Genomic DNA, 7,658 nt, shown 5'->3' with positions numbered 1-7,658 from the left:
TGCTGAGATCCAGTAATTTTGTTCTCTAGACAGCATACTGTGTGGTGTACAGCTCCACTGCCAGCATTACATCTGCAATTTGCAGTGAAGTTGGTAGACACTAAAGCAGCTGACCACCTTTTGGGAGCAGCTTCTTGCTGTGCATTTCCCATGTGTTAAGTGTTCTGGTAGCAGGTATACAGTTCCCTGCTTTTACTTTCTGGACTAAGTGATTTCAAAAGCATTACAAGGTTCTGTGTTTGTTGTGCAGTGACTCTTGGTTGAACTCTCTCAGGTAGGGGGAGTAATCTGAGAACAAGTGAGCCACAGACACTTGGACTGTGCTTTGTCTGTTACACTGGGGCTGAGAACATCCACAAAATAATCAGAATTTTACTTTCTTTCATGGGAAGAAGTAAGGTTCTGAATAAATAAGTTTTGTCCATGAGGATAGCTTTCTCTGTACTTTGTCATTTCCTTTTTTTAAACTAAACTTCAGTTAGTTGGTTGATTGATATGTTGAGGGTTTCGGTTGGTAATTGTTTGTTTTTTTTCATTGGTGGATGGGTTTTTTTGGTTTTGTTTTACAGAAGCTGGTAGTTGAAGATCAACCTGGTAAGAAATTTATGTCTTCTATATATTCACTGCATCTCACACATGCTTTCAAGGTAGACAAGATCACTGGTGCTTCAGTATACTCTCTAAATAAACTGCAGTAAGGATCTTTGTTGGATCTTCACTTTTGTAAAATGTATCTTGTATGATTAGTGATGCAGGGTGGTAGCAAGGAACAAACTAAATGTCAGTGAGTTGTTTATCTCTGGCTGTCTTCCAGAGCCATGGCAGGATTAGTGGCCCAGGCAATTTGTTTATGAGAGCAAAAAATCTTCCTCTTTAGAGGGAGGGGCCTGACCTCTACCACCTACTAAAGGCCAAGGACTTGACATGGTCAGGCCAAGGATTTGCCCTAGAAAGTGAGTGGATGCAAGATTGTGGTGGATGTATCCTTCTAGTGTTACATGGCCTTAACATAGTGGAGGATATTTGGCATTTTTTTCTTGTTGGGAGGGATATCAGCTGGCAGCAGCACCAATATTTGTTACACTGCCTTCTTTTCAGGGAGCTTGAATGTTCTCTTGGGTGGGTGGGGAGTGAGTTTATAAATGTACTAACTCTGCACATTATACTACTAGTTCCCTTTGGGAAATGTTGCAGCTAGTAGTGATCTGAAAAATGGCAACTGCTTACTCAGCCTCCTTCTTGTGTATTGGGAAGAACTGCTGATCTTGGGACTTTAGATACACTAGTACTCATTTTTGCTCCTGCTGGCTACACCAGATCCACGGAAGAGCAGAAAGGATCTGTCTCCAGTTGGGTTTGTAGCACTCTGTAGCAGCAGTGGAATGCTGTGGTTGAGAAATGGGCAAGAGCTGCCTCCACCCAACACCATGGGGCTTTTGCTTCCTCTTGGCTGTGATCATTGAGAAAATGTCTTAGGCTTCTGAGGCAATTGAAAGCAAACTGACAATAAGAGAGTAAAGCCAGAAGCTGATGGTATGGCTATGATAGACTTGTGCTCAGGTGGGTGGAGTGTCCCTGGGAAATAATTGCAAAAGAGTAATGTGGGACTAGCCTTCCTTCCATAAGGAAAGGAGAGGAGGTGAAAGAAGCTGGCTTGGGCGGTAGAGTGGAAAGTTGCTGGCAGTATTCCCGATGTGGCAAGAGGTGAGTTCGTGTACCTTATCCCCATGTGCCAGATCACAGTTTTTATGATCCATACTGCCTCTTGTATGCTTTATTCCTGAAAAACGCTTCCAGCTTGCAAGAGCAGGCTCAGCACCCGCCCTACCTGCGGCTGAAGGCTGGAGGAGCAAGGTTTTGAGGCAGACCCCGTGCGTGTTCCACGGTGGCAGTGGCCGCCCTGGCCAGGCTTTGCGCTGTGGCTGCGCCTTGTGCTGGTGCTGCTCGACCACCTGTGCTGGAGGAGGGCATGGGTGGCTCCCAGGCAGCCGCTGCTTCAGCCTTCCATGTCGCTCGTGCAGTCGTCTTATGCTGCTGATTGCTTATTTGTTCCTAAAGCTTTAGAGGGTGTAAAATAATTTGAGGAGAAGTAACCTCATTTTCTGCTAAGTTCGCATACTGCCTCAGTCTATCAAGCCATGGTTGCTCCGTGTCCTGCTCCCGCACGCCGCTTGCAGCCCCGGGATAAGCTGCCGTTCCAAATCTTTATCCTGAAAGCAAGGCTGGCTTCACCAAGTCCTAAGGCGGCAGTAGTACTGCGGGGCCCAGCCCCAGTGCTGTGGCATGGTCTGGGGGCGCGGGCAGGGAGCGCCCGCTGTCCCCTCACGGCCCCCGCGGTGCCGCAAATGGCGGCCGGGCCGGGCCGGGCCGCGCCCTCCCTCCCGCGGCGCCGTGAGGTGGCGCTGCCGCAGCGCGCACCGCCCCGTCCGGGCCGCGCCCGCCCCAGGGCCCGGCGGGGCCGGCACAGCGGGCCCAGCACAGCGGGGCCGGCCACGCTCGGGCGGAGCTCAGCAGGGTGAGGAGCAGCTCAGCCTCCTGCTGCGGCACCTGCCGGGCTCCCACAGCTCCCCGCAATCCTCCGAGCTGACTCCCCGCAGCCCTCACCGAGGCTCCTGCGTCAGGGCAGGTGTGCCCTGCAGCCCCAGCACTGACGGGGACAAGGGGCAGGAAAAACGGCAGGCCGCAAAGGCTGAGGGTCTTGTGTGACAGTGCGGGCTCTGTGCCGCGCTGAAACATCGGGCTGAGACTTTGGGCTCTTTTGGGCCTGCCCGAGTCAAGACACTTGGAGACCACCCAGGGAACATCCTGATTGCCTAAAGGAACCCTCTTCCTTCCCGTGGGCAAGGTCCTCAGAAACCTAAGATTGCGAACAGCAGCAGGAGTGAATGGGAGAGAGTTGAAGTGTCTCTAGTGTTCCCCAAGCTCCTCAACAAGGGAAAATGCATCCAAGGAGTCCCAGAAGGGCATTGCCTGCTATGGTGAACACTTCAAGCTCCCCATGTTACCACAGCACACCAAGCCCGAGGGAAATGCTTCCCTAGCCCTAGAGGTGGCTCTGTCCTGAGCCTGTGAGCGAGGCAAACCAGCACACCCAAAGCGTGACTAAGAGCAGCCGGAGTGACCTTATTCTCCTCCCTGCCTCACCCCAGCCCTGTGGCTACTGTGGCCAGAGAGGTTACAGGAATGAAGGAAATTAATTTCCTAAAAACCCAGAAGGAAAAGAGGTGACCTCTTTCTTGCCTCTTTAAAGATCTGGGAGGACCCTGAAGCACGACATTAATGATATGTAATCAACCTACAGAGGATGCAACACACTGCTGTTTCAGCTCTGTACCAATACCTCTGGGGACCAGTTTGGGGACATGATTGCAAGCTTCATTTCAGACCTGTGTATAGCTCATTCTGGGCTCCCTCATCTCCTGCCATGCAGTGACTACCAGCCTGCTGAGTCTCTTACCAAATTAGGCTTCTTCTGCCCACCTTCCAGCCTGACAGGCTGTCACAGAAGTTTATACCATGGCTGGCTAGGAACTTCTTTCTAATTTTAAGTCTAAATGTATTTACGATCCAGATGAGGTTCTAAGACAACAAATTAGACTTTTGCCCTAGCATATCTTTTTGATGCATGGATGCTGTGCCCTCTCAAACTCTCCTGTTTTAGATTAAACAAGCTCCACGTTCAAAATGGCCACTCACAAGCCCACTCTGTACCTGCTACAGGTCAGCTCCATCTTTCCTGTGAAGGGGTGTCTAGAGCAGTGTCTGCAATGCCAGGTGAAGAGGTACCTGACACTTGCTGGTCTCTCCAGACAATTCTTTGATGAGCAAATCCTTGAACCAAGTGTCTTTATTCAGAGCCAAATTGGCAGCACATGGGCAGTGTCCACCCCCCGCATGCCTGCTTCCAATGCTCCGACTTGAGGGGTGCCTTGTTTACAGCATTCTGGGGCAAAACACTGCTGGTTTTGACAACTCTCCTTGTGACTGTCAGAGCCCCTTTCTTAGACAGCTCCTCACTTGCCTTGCCTCTTCCCTACTGGACCCTGTGCCAGCAGCACTCAGTGGGAGATGGGACAATTATGCAGGCCCCTGCTCCAGACCATCTGTCTCTTGCCCTCACTCTGAGGGACAGGGTGTTGCTGGGGTATCATGTTTCTGCAGTAGAAGGTAGGTTTTTCCCCCTCTAGATCCCTTCTGCTCTTCTCCAAGGAATCATGATAACCCTGTGGCTCGAGGAGGAGGGAATGACCTTTCTAAAGTTACAGAGAGAGGCTGGGGGAAAGAAAGGAACACTGCTGGTCCTGCCGACAAACAGGGCTCTGAGAGGTGAAGGAGAGGATGTCAGGGGACTGTTGATGGCCAGGGAGGGCTGGAAGAGGACATGTCATCTGGGTACCACCAGCCCTCTGCTGAGAGGTGCTGCATGTCCCTCTGTGGCAGTACAAAGAATTGCTCAGGACCTGTTCAGCAGAACCCAGCAGGACCAGTTGCCCCCATGGGCTGGAGATCCACACAGCCTGGCTGGGGCTGTGGGGGAAAGAGCTGGAGAAGGAGGGCAGGAGAAGGTTTAAAAATAGTTACCTTCTCATTTTTGCAGCTGTCATTCATGGCACACAAGCCAGCCCGAGGCCTCCCAGCTCCCATCCACATTACGCCTTACATAATGGGAGACACGCGGGCATCGCTTCGGGCCGGGAATGGGCATCAGGCTGGGAACAGGCAGGGACGTGACATTTACGCTACCCTGCCAAAGCCGATGAGCAGCTCCAGGGTGTCCAGGCCCTGAAAACAGCCTGTGGGTTGGGGAAGGCAGCTCGTGTGGCAGTCAAGGGCAACTCAGCCACAGCCACAGCCTGGAGAGGAGGCGAGGGAGATCAGGATCCAACCCAGGATGAAGGCTGGCCTCAGTATGGGCTGTTGGCAGAAAGCTGGTCTAGCCTGCTGAGCCACTAGGGTGTTCCTGGAGCAAACAGCTGTGGGAAGGGTTGGAGGCTGTGAGGAGGTCTGTGGGAAACACCACAGTAGGTCCTGAGGGGTGACTGTTTGCCAGAGGGGAAGATGTGGCCCCAGGTAGCAGACAAGGAGGGAGGGGTGTAGAGATGGCACCGAGAGGCAGAGAACAGGGATTGCAGAATGGCCCTCCAGGGAGGGGAGCTGGAAAAGAAGTGCAGGAGGTGTAGGAGGACAGGTCTGGGGGAGGAGGAAAGAGACAGGCAATGAAGGATTGGACAGTGCTGAGGGGAGCTGGTGTGACAAGGGGTCTGAGTGGATGGGGAGAGTTTTGAGAGGCAGGCAGGGTGGGAAGGGCAGTTCTGGAACAGTTGGGGGCTGGGGAAATGGAGGATTTAAGTGCTAGAGGGAAAGCTGAAGATCCACTAGAACCACCAGAACTGCCTATCCTTTTCTGCCACCTCAGTGCTACAGGACAAATGTTGCAAAGGGCAAAAGAGCATTCCATGTCCTCCCATGTCAGCCACGCTGGGCTCAGGGGCTGCTCCCACATGCTTTGTCCCTACCCCCACAAGCCTCCTCAGCTAGGAAAACTGCTAACTCAGGGAAATTCCAGAGACAAGGCGCTATGCATGTGGCAGCAGGTCAGGAGGACAGAGGAGGGCAGTGCTGGGGAGGCCACTGCTCTGCACCTGCGTGCCTCAGCCTCCCAGCCTATCTCATTTAGAAACGCTTCCACCCCTCCCACCTTCTGGCCAGGAACTGAGCCATATGTCTGCTCACTGTAGGATCCTCTCTTCTTCCAAAGATCACCAGCTTTCATGCTTTATATGCCAGCAGCCAGACTGCCTTGGGTAAGGCATGAGTCACTGTGGTATGGTTATTTAAAGTGCGTCTCCTTAGCGCCAGCCACGTGCCTGTGCTGTGCAGGCTGAGAAGGAACGCGCTGCTGGACCCAGAGTTTGCACATGGAGGGCCAACCACTGAAAGAAAGGCTGAGACTGGGTTAGCTTCTCCCAGAGCAAAGGGAAACCTTGATATTTCTCGGGAGCCCCCATCAGTGGGGGAGAAAAATGCGGCTCATCCCAGACTCAAACCACACCGGGCTATTTCCACATCCACAAACCAACCACACTTCACAGGAGGTGACAGTATTGCCCGGGGACTCGGCAGATGCAGTCACCCTCTGCACAGGAGGCATGACCTGGACTCACCAGGATGGTACTTGGGTTCTCCTGATGCTGGAGCAGAAAATGGAGTCTCATCCTGACATTTCAATCATCTAAGAACTTCTAACAACTGTTGGGAAAATTGATGCCTCAGCTAGTAAATATTTATGGCATATTCTAACTCCTCACTGCTGTTTTCCATTAGGACTGACATCCCAGGACAGTGAGTAAGTCCCGCTGTATGCCCTCCCTGGCTCTGCACCATTCAGCTGGACCTGCTGCAAGGCTGCTGGCCTGTGAATGAGCCCAGGCACAGGGAAGCTCTTTCTCCTCCTGCATCCCACTAGCATCGACTGAGATCCTGGGCACACATTGTGCTTAGGCCAAGCCTCGTGCCTCACTGAGGAGAGGTGGTAAATAACAGTCAGCCTTGGCAGGAGGTTTGAGGAGCTGCTGCTGGCCAAGCTGAGGCAAGACTGGGCATTTTTAGCGTATGGAAAAGGAGGTGTCTCTGGTGAGTGTGATGTCTGTGTTGGCAGTCAGCACAAGGAGCTGACAGCAGAGCAGAATTTTGCAGGGGTGCCATGTGCAGGCCAGCTAGATGGAAAATCTCATCTGAGTTTCCTCGCACAAGTGATTTTCTGTGGCCCAGAGCAGAGACTGCACCTCTAATCTCCCAGTCTGGGGCAACGAAAGCTCAGAGCTGTTGCCACTGGTTGCAGGGCACTGACAAGCCAGGACGTGTCTGCATCTTTCTCTTCCTTTGGACCAGGCCCCCCAGGATCAAAACAGCCCTTCCCCAAAGCCTAGCTGCTTCTGCTGCTGCTTGTGCAGGCCTGGACCCACATTAGCCTTTCAGGGACGGTCTTTTCACAGGGGTAAGATGCTTCCTTGACCCCATTCAAGATCACCTCTTCTCTCCTGTAACATAATGTCCTTTAGATTCACAATGTCACAGAATGTATCAGGGAAGGTATTTGTGGTAATTGCTCACTAGGCGTTTTCAGAAGAAGCCAGGCTCATCTCTTCCAAGACAGCAACAGCAGGAGAGAAATGTGCCAAGTATGGGAGCTGTTGTCCTGTTCACATCCAGGTCCTTCCTCTCTGGCCTGCCTTCTGTGGCCTGTAGGAAGGCTGCTCTCTCTTCCATCTGTCTCTTTGTGTTACCCTTTGCCTTCCCCTCCCTCCATCTCCTTTGCTTGGCTACACTTCCCACTGATGATATTGTTACCCTAATCTTAAGCATGCCACACTGAACTATGAGTCTGTCCGCAAGCTGAGACACCTTTGGTCTGCCTGGTATTAGGCCAGAAGAAACTATTGATGTTGGAATTGGCAATAACCACTTGGGAGCCAGCAGTGGAAGGCTCTGACCCTGATGCTCAGTCTGGATGGTGGGCAGCCTTGAGCCAAGCTCAGGCAGGATGCTACCCTGATACCTTGACAACAATGTGCCCAATTAAGCCCTGTGGTATTTTTGTAATAGCAGAGCTGTGAATTGCAGCTTCCCAGCTAAATTGCACTTGAGTAATGGTCTCA

This window comes from Catharus ustulatus, chromosome 4, assembly GCF_009819885.2.
Source record: "Catharus ustulatus isolate bCatUst1 chromosome 4, bCatUst1.pri.v2, whole genome shotgun sequence".
In the NCBI taxonomy this organism is placed as follows: Eukaryota; Metazoa; Chordata; class Aves; order Passeriformes; family Turdidae; genus Catharus; species Catharus ustulatus.
This window is presented reverse-complemented; position numbering follows the sequence as displayed.